A 15,208-nucleotide genomic window follows, 5' to 3' on the forward strand; every position below is an offset into this window, starting at 1 on the left:
TACTCATCCAAAGTACTCGCAAGCAAGGAGCTACACTACATATGCATGGGTATATGTGTAAAGGGGCATATCAGTGGACTGAACTGCAGAATGCCACAATAAAAGGGGGATAGCTAGTCCTGTCGAAGACTACGCTTCTGGCCATCTCCATCTTGCAGCATGTAGAAGAGAGTAGATTGAAGTCCTCCAAGTAGCATCGCATAGCATAATCCTACCCGGCGATCCCCTCCTCGTCGCCCTGTTAGAGAGCGATCACCGGGTTGTATCTGGCACTTGGAAGGGTGTATTTTATTCAGTATCTAGTTCTAGTTGTCATAAGGTCAAGGTACAACTCCGGGTCGTCCTTTTACCGAGGGACACGGCTATTCGAATAGATAAACTTCCCTGCAGGGGTGCACCACATAACCCAACACGCTCGATCCCATTTGGCCGGACACACTTTTCTGGGTCATGCCCGGCCTCGTAAGATCAACACGTCGCAGCCCCACCTAGGCTCAACAGAGAGGTCAGCACGCCGGTCTAAACCTATGCGCGCAGGGGTCTGGGCCCATCGCCCTATGCACACCTGCACGTTGCGTACGCGGCCGGAAGCAGACCTAGCCCCCTTAATACAAGCGCGAGCTTACGGTCCAATGCGGCGCGCGCCACTCAGTTGCTGACGTCAAAAGAGCTTCGGCTGATACCACGACGTCGGGATACCCATAACTACTCCCACGTAGATGGTTAGTGCGTATAGACCAAATGGCCAGACTCAGATCAAATACCAAGATCTCGTTAAGCGTGTTAAGTAACCGCGAACGCCGACCAGGGCCAGGCCCACCTCTCACCTAGGCGGTCTCAACCTGCCCTGTCGCTCCGCCACAAAGATCCACTTGCGGGTACTCCTACGAGCCGACCCGACTTTAGTCATCACATGTGTCATGTATATAGTATATAAGTATATACCCGTGATCACTGCCCAGGTGATCACGGCCCGATAGTATAGCACAGCAGACGGACAAGAATGTAGGGCCACTGATGGAACTAGCATCCTATACTAAGCATGTAGGATTGCAGGTAAAGGTAACAACAGTAGTAGCAAGGATAGGCTATGCATCAGTATAGGATTAACGGAAAGCAGTAACATGCTACACTACTCTAATGCAAGCAGTATAGAGGAGAATAGGCGATATCTGGTGATCAAAGGGGGGGCTTGCCTCGTTGCTCTGGCAAGTAGGAGGGGTCGTCAACTCCGTAGTCGAACTGGGCAGCAGCAGTGTCGGTCTCGTAGTCTACCGGAGAGAAGAGGGGGAAGAAACAGTAAATACAATGCAAACATAAACATGACGATGCGTGACATGACAATGAGCAGTGCTAGGTGTGTCCTAACGCGAAAGTAGGTGGTACCGGTGAAGGGGGGGAACATCCGGGAAAGTATTCCCGCTATTTCGCGTTTCAGACAGACGGACCGGAGGGGGAAGTTGCGAGTTCGATAGGTTAGGGAGGTGGGGTGGACGAACGGACTGCGTATTCGGATTCGTCTCGTCGTTCTGAGCAACTTTCATGTAGAAAACATTTTCATCCGAGTTACGGTTTAAAAGATATGAATTTTCAAAGATTATTTGAATTTCTGGAATTATTTGAATTTAGCAAAAATGAATTATGACCTCAGCATGAGGTAACACTGACGTCAGCAGTTCAACAGGTCGGCTGACCAGTCAAACCAGACACGTGGGTCTAGTGGGACCCACATGTCAGCCTCTGTTAGTCTAACAGTAATTTAAACTAAACTAACAGTCTAATTAGAGGGGTGGGTCCCATATGTCAGTGAGTGCTTAATCTAATAAGTTAATTTTATTTATAAAAATGTTTAATTAGCCTATTAACAGACGGGGCCCACCTGTTAGTGCACAGTAACTGCGTTGACCAAAGTCAACGCGGTCAACTGGGGCGCCGGGGCCCCCTGGCAGCCTCACTGGGGTGGCCCCCATAGGGCCACGTTGGCGCCAGGTCAGCACAGCGGCCGGAGCAACGCCGGCGACCAAAACGCACGGCGGCGCGCACGGAAGGCCGTCGGATTTGCGCTACGGTGGCTCAAATCGGACGCGGCTGGACTCGTTCGAACGAGAAGACGACGGCGAGGCGATCTGGGGTGGTGGCAGAGGCTGCGGTGGTCGGGAACGTCGACGGCGAGCGGCGAGGCGGACGCCGGACTTCGGCCCTCGCGCGAACTGCGGCTAGAGGGCACGGCAGGACTACTGGGGAGGCTCTACGGGGTCCTGGCGAGGCCTAGAGCACGGTGGCGAGCTCGGGTGAGCACGACATCGACGAGGACAACGGTGACGAGCTCCGTTGCGGAGTGGGCTTCGGGCGGCGATGGCAACGGCGGCTACGGAACGTGGGCGAGCTAACGGAGAGGGGGAGGAGAAGCGGGAGCTCACAGCGGAGCCGTAGGGAGTGGCAGTGAGCTCGGGGAGGGCGCGAGGTAGCCGGAATCGGCGACGAACGCCGGCGATCCGAAGGTTGAAGACGAGCTCGTTCCGGTCGAAGTAGAGGCGCTCGGCTCGGTCCCGATGGCGTAGGCGACGTAGACGATGACGAGGAAGACGGTGAGCTCCAGATCGAGGCGCGGGAGGCACGGTGGCCATGGAATCGAGCAGCGGCGGCGGCGAGCGCTTCAGGTGAGGTGGGGAATGAGAGAGGCGGAGAGGGCAAGCAGCAGCTCGTGGGGAAGGGGGGAAAAGATCTCTCGAAGGAGGCAGGGGGGCCGTCGCTGGCGTCCTTATCCTCCCCGCGACGCGTGTAGCAGCGTGGCCGGCGAGGTGGTTCGGCGGCGACGCCCCTGCTGCGGTCTGAGACCGAGGAACAAGGCGGGAGGGGGGGAGAGAGACCGCTGCGAGGGGGCACTGGGCTGGCTCGGGTGGGTTAGGTGGGCCGGCCCAGGTGGGTTCGGTCCAGGGAGGGGGGGTTGCTCTCTCTCTCTTGCTTTTTTTTAATCTTTTACCCTTTTATTTATTTTCCTTTTCTGTTATAGTTTTGCACCTTTTATTTTAGTTTTAGTAAAATATATACTTTGCTTATAAATTAGTATTTCAAATTAGTCCATACTCAAAAGTCCAGTCCTCAATAAATTAGTTTGACATTTTATTAATTACAAAAGGTTTTTTAAATAATTATTTTGCTGCTGTTTTATTCATCTCATATTATTTAAACATTTTATAAAGGTGTGGTTTCTCCGCCATAATTATCTATGCAATATTTGGTTCACTCCGAACAATTTAATTTTAATATTTGAAAACTTTTATTGTTTGCTTGATTTTGGACTTGAATTAGAATCGGTTTCAAACTAACGTGAGATTAACAACAATAACCGAGGTGACGTGGCATCATTAGTAGAGGGTTACTGTAGCTTAATTATCCGGGCCTCACAACCTGTTCCGACTATGATCATTGGCTTCTCCAAATACAACTCCGAGCAGTCTAGCCAGATAGTTTGACCTTGATTTAGTGATGTAGTTATGTAGCTGCTGATGTCGACTTGGAGTGGCACTTGTGATGCTTTTTGGGTATATGAAGTCATGAATGGTTATGTGGCTTATGTTACATGTGTTATTTTTAACTTGGGTTGCTTCTTAAAATCTTATTCTCTTTCTTTGTAGACGAAGTTGTATATGGAGTACAAAGGTACGTGTCCAAGAGTCTATGATTCATGGCCTTCATGCAATTAACAAGTGATTGGCTTAAAATGCTACTCCTTTGAATCGGTCAATAGTAGGGAGGAGACAAAGAATGATTACTCCAAGTATGTACTCAGAGAGAAGAGCAATCATGAAGTAGGCGACGGTGCGGGCCAACTTATCAGGTTGAGTGGGTTCAAGAACTTGATAATACTCTTCCAGTTCTTCCTAATTGTGGGGTTGCTTTTATCATGTGATCGTATGTAACATGCATTAGCCACGTTGTTGTTTGCTGAGGAGACACTTGTGCTAAGTAGCTACTTGTGACTTCAATTTTAGCTTGTGTGAGCCATATATGATACTTTTGTGAGTTTGTTGTTATGTATGTAGTCCTTATAGAGTATACAAACTTATGTATGTGATTCTTATTGGATATTACTGTTATATCATTTTTGCCGCAGGCTTATCTGAAAAACGATTAGGAACCGGGCTGATAATGTCTTTTAACGAGAGGACCACTCGACAATGATATATTTTCCGAGAATTACTCTCAGAAACAAGGTCACGTGGCGGGTGTTGGCAGGTTGGCTGACTATTTGCCGAGAACCCGAAGATGGAACTCGGCAAGAGGAAGTACCTGCGGAGTTGCTGGTGTATGTTAGCCAAGATCTTGGCGACAACTCTCAGCAGAAGGTGACACGTGGGAGGACCTGGGAAATTGCTAGTGCTAGGTAAGCCGAGAGTTGACACTCGGCAAATAGCAAGGTGTTTGCCGAGTTCCCTTGGAGCAGTTGGCAAGACCTGACGGCACCGTCCTCCACTCACAGTCATGAAGACACTTTGTCTTGCCGAGAGTAGTCATTTATGTCTCGGCAATAAGTATGTCATTCTCAAGATGGTACTCAACGAAGTTCTATTTGTTTGAGAGGTGTATGTCGGATGCCTTTTGCCAAGAATTGTTCTCGGCAAAGGCTTTGCCCAGTTTTTTCTGTCCTTCTCCGAGTGTCTTGGGCAAGTAGGCGATTCCAGTAGTGGTGTCATCACTTACATGTCACATCTCTAACATATGTAAAGAGAACAACCAATATATATGATGATAGACTGATACAGTAGCCCGTGCAGTTTTATTCATTGCACAAAAACTATCAAGGGAAAAAGAGCCACTGTCTCTTACCTTCCCGCAACCCCCATATGTCCACATGCAAATCATACAAAGCTTGAAACAACGGAGATTAACATGGCAATGTAGATCGAGCTAGAAATATATAGCACGAACACAGAAGACATAGTTCGTCATCGGAGATGGTTCTTTGTCGGATATATTACTACAAACAAAATATACTAGCTACATGGTGCAGGGAGGAGTATATCACCATTTCTTGGCCGGCCCCTTCCACTTGCGATCACCGAAGCAGCGGTAGTACTCGTCTATGTAGGCGTCCATGGCGGGAGGAGTGTTGTCGTCGTCCATGCTCGTCATGCTGCTGTCCGACGCCGAGGAGATGTAGCCAGAGAAGGCGGCTGGCGGCACGGGCTTTCTCCTTCGTGTGCCATGCTTCCTTGACCTTGGTGGTCTCCTTCTCTGTCGCGAGGCGCTTCGACGCTTCGATCCCGAGCTGGAGAACATTCGATAGGCACAGATTTGGTGCGTGGGCGGGAAGGGACGGCCTTCGCCGGCCTCTGTGCGGCCCGCTGCCTCTCGCGGCGGGTGGCTTTCACCTTTGACTCCGACATCCGCATCCTCTAGGTCGGCATGGGCATGAGCACCCAACGCTTCCCAGAGGAGCTGGATCCGGAGGGGAAGGGAGGCGCCCGACGCTGAATCTGGGGCGGAGCGGAGCGCGTTGGGTCGTCGTGCTTCGTCGCATTGCCGTGGCGGGCCACCGGGGACAACGCGGATGACGTAGAGCTCGAGCTCCCGCCAGTGTCCAGCCGCGACCACTCAATGGCAATGTGGAGTGCAAACTCTTTGTCGTTCGGCGCTTTGCTGCCAGAGGCATCCTCCTTCAAGAGGGCGTCCCAGTCAATGGATTGGAATCGCTGCCGGAGGAGCTATCGGAGCCCGCCATGGTCGAGGCGACGGGACGGGAAGGGGGGAGAGGCGACATGAATGGGAGGGTACTGTGAGTGAGCAGAGTGGTCGAGAGTGGACACCGAGCTAGGATTTGGTGGGGTCTTTGCGGGCTCGTGGCGGGCCATAGTGGGCCACAACCTACATGGGCGGCGCAACCGGGTGTCCCCAGGCTAGGTATAGGGAGTGCCATACAGTCCGTACTTTTGGGCTGGATTTTCCAGATCTGACTGGGTGGCAAAATCCTGTCCGCATGGGCGTTTGAGGCCAATATTGGGGACCCTGGTTGTACATGTTCTTACTTTCCCCACTAAAAAAACATGTTCTTATTTTCAAAGATGATCATCAAACTCAAGATGTCTCTACCGATTGCCTATACAATGTAATGTAATTACGGATGTATATTGCCAAAAAAAATGCTAAAGCATTCTCTCTTACTCAATCTTGCCATAGTTTGTTCATTCTGCACACTCCAATATTATTTTGATTTTTTCCTCAAAAAAATGTATTATTATTTGTTTTGATTTATATTTTCAATACAGACTTAATTCATTGATCAATTTACATCTATATCCACAATATCTAACAGCATAGATAGTGCTAGAGCCAAGACTAACTATGGTTTTCTGATTAATTAGTCTGTCATTGTAGTGTACAAAATATGTACACAACACAAACTTCACGTTCTCGCAAGTATACAAAGCCGCAAGTTGATTAGTTGAACATACAAAAATTTACATAAGAGAAAACATCTGACACCTGAAAGGATGTCATTGTAGTTTAACATCCGACGCACAGGATAATGTAACACTAGGCATCGGTTCAGATACAAGTGTGTCTTAGCCTAAAAAAAATACAAGTGTGTCTCTGCGTCATGCTAAGATATAGAGGATAATCCTGAGATTCAGAATTCAAGAAAGGTGAAAGAGGAGCGAGTAGGTAGAGGAGATTCAGAGTTCAAAGGTGAAAGAGGAGCGAGCAGGTAGAGAGATAGCAGTACATCTGTTTTTCAGTTTTATCCCTCAACAACGTAGAGCGGGAGTAGTAAACCGCGCCACGCCTCCTGTACATTGATGTCCCCAGCGACGACCTGGGTTTCGAGTTGACAGCCCGAAGAGCTAGCTCACGTTAACTTCTTTGCAGTCAGCCCTTCGATTCAATTGCAATCATCTCCAGCTTTTGTTCTTAACCCTTCAAAAAGGCTTTGGCAGGCACGTTGTTCCACAACATAATGGTAGACGGAATCTGAAAGAAACAGAGTTTGGTTGGGGCTAAGAGATTTCACCATCAGTTGGCAGAGTTGAAACTCGTAGTTTGCACTTTGCAGTCCCATGAAGACCGATAGGTTGAATTGTTTTCCCAATGTCTCTCATTCCAAGGTATTCTCACATTTCTAATTTCCTTTTTTCGCTCGAAGATGTGAATCTTGGGTGGAACGGATGAAAAATCTAACAAGACAATAAAATATGTGGTTTAGTTTGCTAACATTAGTACATGGGCCACTCATTGCATTTTATCTGTCCGATCTTGAGCATATATAGAGAGAAAGAGAGGGAAAATGCTTAAGACGTCAGACAAGCAAGTGTGTCTAGTACTCACTACTCACTGCATGAAAATATTCTGGAGTCGATATTCACCTTAATTGTCTTGATTGATACTGCAGTGGTAAAGAGCTTTGATGGATATATAGATTAATTAATAGGGACGACAAAGGGCGTGCAGAGTGCAAAATGTTAAAATCTCATAATAATTGAAATTGCTAACAAGTGAAAGTGGTATGGAATGCTGATATATATGACATGTTTCTCAGAACGTGGGTGATACAGTTTTTGCTCACTAAAAAAATGGAGGTAATATCATAAGGAGTCACAGAACTTGCGTTCGATGTTCAGTTTAGTGGTAAAACTTTTAAAATACGGATTTGTGGTCATACAACTTGCGCTCTGATGCAAATACGGTCACTTTGTTCGTATAAACCCGTATGGTCTGCCCATGTGGTGTGCCAGCCTGACGGAGGCCCACCTGTCAATGACTTGGAGTACACAAGGCATTGGGTGACCCTAGCACACCCGTTTTTTTACCTAAAACGCCCTCACAATTTATTTAACTACGCAAAAGCCCTCAAATATGAACAACTGTTGGGTCTGATGGTGTTCGACCAACTACCTGTTAATTAAACACTTAGAAGTACATCCACCGCACCAATGCCGGTTCGCGTTCAACATGCACAAGTAAAATTTATTTAATTACGTAAAAAAACCTGTCAAGTTGGTCCCGGTCAATCAGTTTTTTTGGGCATCCCTAGTCAATTAGATAAATAGGCCACATGTCTAACTGGGTAATTTAGGGGTGGGACCACTAGTCAGGCGGATACTGAAAACGGGTTAGGCTAACCAGATAATTAAGGCTAATCAACATAGGGCCCATCTGTCAGTGGGCTAACCGGAAGTTTATAACCCGGGCGCATGATAATTTTGCAAAAAAAGGGTCCTAACGGATTTGATCTCTAGACCTCAAGCGTGGAAGTGCAGGAGCTAACGACAACACCTACATATCAGTGTCTATTGAGAGACAACACTTAGTTTTATATTTGGACCACAAGTTTACTCCAGGACAGTACTTCTGATAACCGATCTGTTACCAGAAATTTTGATGGTCCCCTGAAAATTTGTTATCGCGTGAAAATTTTGAACAACAGAAACTATGTCAAATATTATATCTTTCGTATTCATGCAATATAAGAATAACACAGTTAGCTCAGTGGTAGGGTATGTGGTTCTATTTCGTGTATTGTTTTCTTTTTTACGTTATTCATGCTCATTTAAAAAAAGTTTGGTCTCGGTGTGCTGCAACAATGAGTTGAACTTGTGACCTTCTATAAGAGAGGAGTCGAGCTGGCTACCATAATGGGAAGCACTTATTTAAATTATTTGTTAAACTAAATTTATTTAGAAATTAAAATATTTGAATTCAAATTTTCATTTCAAAGTCTGGGCCAAAAAACTGGAATTTGACGAGATATTTTAAAACCCTGATTTTTCGGCCCCTTCTGAAAAAGGAAATTAAGAAAGATCTCGCTCATGGAAAAGTTCTATAACATTATACATTTTTACACGGTTTTTAAAAAATCTGAATTCGATTTGAATTTTGTTGGCGAAAAAAACCAAGATTTTTCAGTAACCTGTTTCTGGCCGAACCCGGGAAAAAAGGGGAATATAAAAAAATCTGCGTCCAACATAAAACCGAGCCGATGTCTTTACAGGCATCACGAATACGTAATTGGTGCAGTGGTTCACTAGTGCATGCGTGTATACAAGGTCGGGCGTGACCTCTTTTCTTGACGGGAGGTCGGGCTTGACCTTTTTACTGTCAATTCTCCCACCAAGTAGTGCTGACCCATACGTGTTATTGATGGGATTTTGCTTAATTAAATACAGAACGAGGGTTACCTCTGCAGGAAAAAAATACACGCTTGCTGTTTCAGTCACTGAACAGTGGGCCACCGTCATGCTGCCGTGCCATATAAGCGTGTGATACGTCCGTATACGAGCGAAATGACCGTATTTGCACCAGAACGCAAGTTGGCTGATTATAAATCCGTATTTTTAAAGTTTTAGTACTAAACTGAACATCGAGCGCAAGTTCTATAACTTTCGGTGATATTACCTCAAAAAAATAACATCTATTTCTATTTATCTTCACAAAACGTCCGCTCAAGCAGGGTTCCTCTTGAATACTCTCTCCGTCCCACAATATAAAACGTTTTGCAAATTGTGGGACGAAGGGAGTACTAAACAAGCACGTCTGCTTTCATTGTATCTCCATCCAGTAAAGACTTCTTACTTTTCTCACTAATACACAAAGGGCTCTGGGTGCAGGTTACATGAAAAATTATACGCTTACGACGCTTCAGGATATTGAGTTTATCATCTTACAATTTTGACCACATAATTGCATATGAACAAGTCATGATTAAGCAAGCACATCTAAGACAAATGAGAGGCACAAGCAAGAGAGGATAAGGATGGAAAACGAGCATCATGGCGTGCTGAATTTCCCTATGCGTCCCGTCACGGCTACAGAATGTTGCTCATCACCTTCAGATGCTTCATGGGAGATCTAGCTCTTGTGTTATACGCATAATGCCCGGCCATTTGATCTCTCCCGGCACAATATCCGTGCTACTCAGCATTGTCCAGGTAGAGTACACAAGTTAATCATCACAGACAAACGTAAGCATGGTTAGTCTCAGGGACAAATGAACATGCATGCATATCAGGGGTTGCCTTGTGAGTGTGAGACGCATGCTGCATGCAGCTACGGTTAGATGCCTCACCCGTTTGGATCAGAGTTCAGAGAGCAACTGAGGCGAATGGCAGGGCAATTCTCCTTTGGCACGCACGGCTTGCTAGCAAGCTGCACTGCACACTCACCGGTACATACATGCCACCGTGCCAGGGGAGAAGCGCCCTGTGATTCAGACACGTCGGTCAAATTTGCCATGCCATGCCTTGCTATAAGCGAAAGCTCTTTTGCCTCCTATGAACTATATTTTTTTCTAATCCTTGCTCTATGTTTTGAAGTTCTTGTGCTCGTTGATGGAAACATATGCGCCTCGGCGTCGCTTATATACCGCGGGGTTGGCTTTGGGATATGGATCTTATGGTAGCATATCCACGGAGACCCATCGACTATTCTAGAGCAGGAGCTGCTTTCCTTGCGGTTGGTGTCTCAATCGTCCTCCCTTTTGAATTTGCTCCAGGTGTCGCTCAACCTTGCCTTTCCTGATCTTCAGTACGGGTATCTTTTGCCGGCGCAAGAAAAACTTTAGAGCTGAGCAGTACCAAAGACGTATCGCCGCAGCAGCAAAACGTCAACGTATTCGATGCCAGATATGAAGCGATTTTGTTCTTGCATTGGTTACCTAGCTAGCTAGATTTTCAACTGAGTTGTTGCTGTTGAACTACATACTGGGATTCCACATGGAGCAAGAGAATAAAGCGATTTCTGCTTTGTCTTGTCCCTTGGCCAGCCAAAAACGCAAACCTTCTTTCTTATGCTCTGAGATAGTACATTCCACTGGATCTTCTCTCTTCGATCTAGCGCATGCAGCTGGTAGCATTTCTTGAATGAAACACCAGGCATAAAGGGGGCAGAGCTCTCCATGACCAGGACTGGGTAGCTTGTTGTATGAGCAGACCAGGTTTTGTGCTTGGAATAGAAAACCATGCTTGCACCAAGTGGTGGGCTCACCAGCCGGAGCCAGAAAAATTGTGGAACGCTGCTCGGTTTTCCGCGGACATGTTGTTGCGATTTTGTGCACCCCTGTCACGGCTATTTACATGGGTCATTATGCGAGCAATCAATAATAATTTATTGGATATGTAAAAATCTTGCTAGCTGTGGCGTCGATAAAAAAAACTTTATAGAATGAGGCTAACAAGACGGCGCAGCGAAGCATGCCTATGCTTCTAGTGAAAATGAAATGTGCTAACAATTGATATCTATTATAAACTGTCTGATATTGGTTTTATCCAAACATTTTAATTGGAGGCGATTGCATCTGACTAGGCGCACGGGTTTATTTAGTATATGAAGCTGTAAGAACTACTCAAACTTGACTTGCGGGTGCATTTTTGTTCCAAACGGAGCCGGCTCAGGACAATCGCACCTACATATTGTGCCTCGCTGGGAAATCCGCCACGCCCGTGGCACATAAGGGATTTCATGTTTTTTGTTGAAGCATGGATTAGGTTTATTTGGATCCCATAAAAAAGGGGAGGCCCTGGAGGTCCCGGCAAGCTGATGAAGAAATAATCTACATATTTGATGGCTTGCTCACATGGTTGTGTCACCACTCACCACTCATATATCTAGCATATATGTAAAGAGGACAAATGTGTATATGATGCTACACTATACTAGCACGTGCGGCTTTAGAGATGTTTAAGACAAGGTCGCTACTCCGGTGGTCCACCTTGCTGAGCAATTGCTCTGCGGCACTGGTGGGTCGTCACCTACCCAGCTCCAACATTGGAGAAAAAACAGTCTTGCTATCACGAGGAGTGGTCATATTGCCCTTATACGGTTTATGTGTGTGTGTGTGGGGGGGGGGGGGGGGGGGGGAGCAAGGCTCAAATTGAAGAAACTTCTGATCTATTCTCCGTGGATGCAAAATAAAAGTAACACACACATCTGAGAATTAAAATTTAGCAAGCAATTGAACTAATACATTTAGGTCATGTAACAAGAAAGAGCTACCGTTCGCGCCAGCCCATCACTCAGCAGGGCACTTGCCGCCTGAGGAGGGTGTCCGAGCTCCTCGATGACGGAGGTTCTTGGCGCACCGATCTACTTCAGCGATATTTCCTGCCGGCGGACGTCACCGTCATCACCACCATCAAGACATCCCCACGCGTCACTGACGATGTCATCGCTTGGGCGCCGGAGGAAAACGGTATCTTCACCGTTCAATTCGCGTACCGCCTGGCAATGGACAAGCGCGAGCGTCCATTGGCCACCGCCACAAGCAGGGCACCGGATGGTCGTCGCGCCATCTGAAAGACCATATGAGGGTGCCCTGCATCCCCAAAAGTATGTGTGTTTGCATGGAGGGTCGTCACAAATTCCCTTGCTACTTGGGCTAACAATGCCTCACGACACCTCGAGGTTACTGACGTATGCCCCCTATGTGGTGTTGAACGCGAGGACGGATTCCACGCGCTATGCAGGTGCCCACTAGCGAGGGAGCTCTGGAGGATCATGGCGTTCGATTGGAACATCCCCAAGGTGGAGTCTATCCGCGACACGGGGCCTGAGTGGCTTTTTGCACTGTTGGAACCCCTGGATGAGACGGCGAGGCTGGTGGTACTCATGATCATGTGGCGAGTGTGGCATGTTCATAATGAGATTACCCATGACAAACCACTGCCCCCGGCTGAGGCCTCTCGTCGTTTCTTACATGGGTACATCAATTCCCTGCTATGTATTCAGCAACACCCGGCAGCCAACATGGAAAAGGGGAAGATGGTTGTCTGCGCCACCCCACAGTGCGCGGAACCCAGCAAGAGGGATAGGGTGCAGACGTGCTGGACCCCCCCCCCCCCCCCCCCAGCACGGGCTGGACCAAGCTTAACACCGATGGCAGTTTCGTTGCAGCCACAGGAGCAGCAGGCGGAGGTATGATCCTTCGAGATGACAGCGGGGATATCATCTTCAGCGCATGGAGAGAAATCCGCATATGTGATAGCGTGCTGGAGGCGGAGCTCTCAGCTTGTAGAGAAGGCTTGGACCTTGCTCTACATAGGACCATGCTGCCTATCATTGTGAAGTTAGATAGCGCGGAGGCGGTGGCGATGCTCACAGCACCAACGACAGATAGATCATAGTAGCGCGCTCTTGTTGGAGAGATTAATAGCTTAGTACGCCGTCACGCTAGAGAGCTTGTATTCGTGCAGTGTAGCCGATGGCAGAATACCGCGAGTCATGAGTTGGCCGCATATGGCCGTAGTACCCCACGTACGGCAGTCTGGTTCGCAGGAGGACTTGATTTTGTTGTAAACTTGATTAAGGCTGAGAGGCCTCCTTAAGTTCTGATGAGCTATGATGTTATTTCACTAAGCCTCACTGGACCAAAAAAAAAAAAGAGCTATTATTCCATCACCAGTCAAAGTGATTGGCGCAAGCATGCAGCAGACTGGAGCACATCATACTCACATAGTGGAGTTCGAGGCTAAAGTTTCCAGCCAAGTTGAATCATATTTCCCAATGCCACTCATCCCTAAGGCATGCACATGCCAGAGTAGGACTTGCAACGAGTTTTTTCCTTTTTTTTTCACTTCATGATATGAAGTTCGGATGAACAGATGAAGAGATAGTCTACATATTTGTTTGCATGTGTCATGACACCACTCACATATCTAGCATATGTAAAGAGGATTATGATATATATGATGGTAGAGTAGTAGGTGTGGCTTTACTCTTGCACCAAAATTATCATGGGTCGGCATACCATGCTCATACCTTCGAGGCAAGGTAAAACCCGACAGCCACCGGCAATTCAGACTGCCCGTCACATGCAGCAGCCTTAATTTTGAGCTGCTTCCTTCAGCATCCATATACTAGTGGACGTCGAGCGTATCTATGATCATTGATAGATGGATCACCATTTCACCAACACGTATGCATGCACATCGATCGAGCCTAGGATCAACAGCTAGAAAGCCAGTCCTACGGGTCGCCAAATCCAAACATAACGTACCAACAATTGGCTATGCAACGCCGAGTCCTTGAACAGAATAGAAGAGGGAGACGTTTTGTGCAAGCTCGCACGCAGATATTCATGGGAGGTCTTTCTTTTCTTTCACGTACCGATAAACGCCAGCATATCTTCAGACACTTCTATCTTACTTGTGCTGAGTATAATGTTGATCCCTGTCTGGCGTACGCAGCGCAGCCCGCGCCTATAATCCTATACTAGATAGGAAACGCGCCTTGGCGCGTGGTGCCTGGCTCAACCCATTATCCAAGCGTATAAACAAAATATATATTATTGCGAGAAAAGTTGCCAAGAATGGATCAGTTTAATGCATAAAGCGAAAAATTGCCTTTATAGATAACATGATTGTGTCCAATACATGGCATATGCCCAGACAACACTAAATGGGCAGTGCAATCATGTCACACCAAATGCTCAGCAGCATTTTGGCACCAAAAATAAACCAACATGACAGGGCACACATAATATATATTTCAGAGGTAACAAATGGCACACATAATATGGATAACTGAACCATCATATGAATTCTAAAAGTAAGATGCTTGTGATAGTAATGGTTCAGTTATGATAGACGATTCGGATGACATGTCTTCCAAATGCCGAGGTCACAGAAATTGTAACATGGAGAGAAACGATATGTACTGTCCATCTACGACATATGTCAATAGCAGTGTATCATATAACTTTGTCTGAACATCTCGCTTGCTCGGGTGTTGTGACGAAGGACCTGCTGATGGTGATCACGTGCTCGCCCCGTCTCGCCGATGTGGTAGGCCATGGCGAGCAAGCCTTGCCAGCCTTGCTCGGGTGTTGTGATGTGAGGACCTGCCGATGGACATATCATGTCAGCAAAAGAATTCAGTGTGTTTTATTTATAGTGAGAATATAATTCACGCATCGACCTTCTCATAGCTTATTAGTACAGCTCCACATGCCAGCCTAACAATCATCCTTAACATCATAAATAAGTGGATCTCACCATTGCACTATGTCCGGCATCAAGGATCTATTTTTCTGAAACATCTCAATGTACACCTAGCATCAATTGGCCCAACAGTGGTGCTGCAAATAAAATGTGCCACTGTTAGAGCATATAACCCTATTTTTTACTCTAGCCAACAAATGAGAAAATATGGTAGTTCCTGTAGTCTTAGAGCTTAGATTAAAGCAGATTTTATTTTGGTACATAACCATAATATGGTA

At 46.8% G+C, this 15,208-nt stretch overlaps 1 long non-coding RNA gene across 1 annotated transcript; it reads right to left on the reverse strand.

The window, feature by feature from the left end:
• Positions 1 to 14,527: 14,527 nt before the first annotated feature.
• On the reverse strand, positions 14,528 to 14,950 carry LOC123173721 (uncharacterized). The gene is made up of 2 exons (XR_006486466.1): positions 14,908 to 14,950; positions 14,528 to 14,830 (listed from the first exon to the last, which is right to left on the reverse strand). It is a non-coding gene; the product is annotated as an uncharacterized lncRNA (long non-coding RNA).
• Positions 14,951 to 15,208: the final 258 nt, after the last annotated feature.

This window comes from Triticum aestivum, chromosome 1D (assembly GCF_018294505.1).
Source record: "Triticum aestivum cultivar Chinese Spring chromosome 1D, IWGSC CS RefSeq v2.1, whole genome shotgun sequence".
Taxonomy (NCBI): domain Eukaryota; kingdom Viridiplantae; phylum Streptophyta; class Magnoliopsida; order Poales; family Poaceae; genus Triticum; species Triticum aestivum.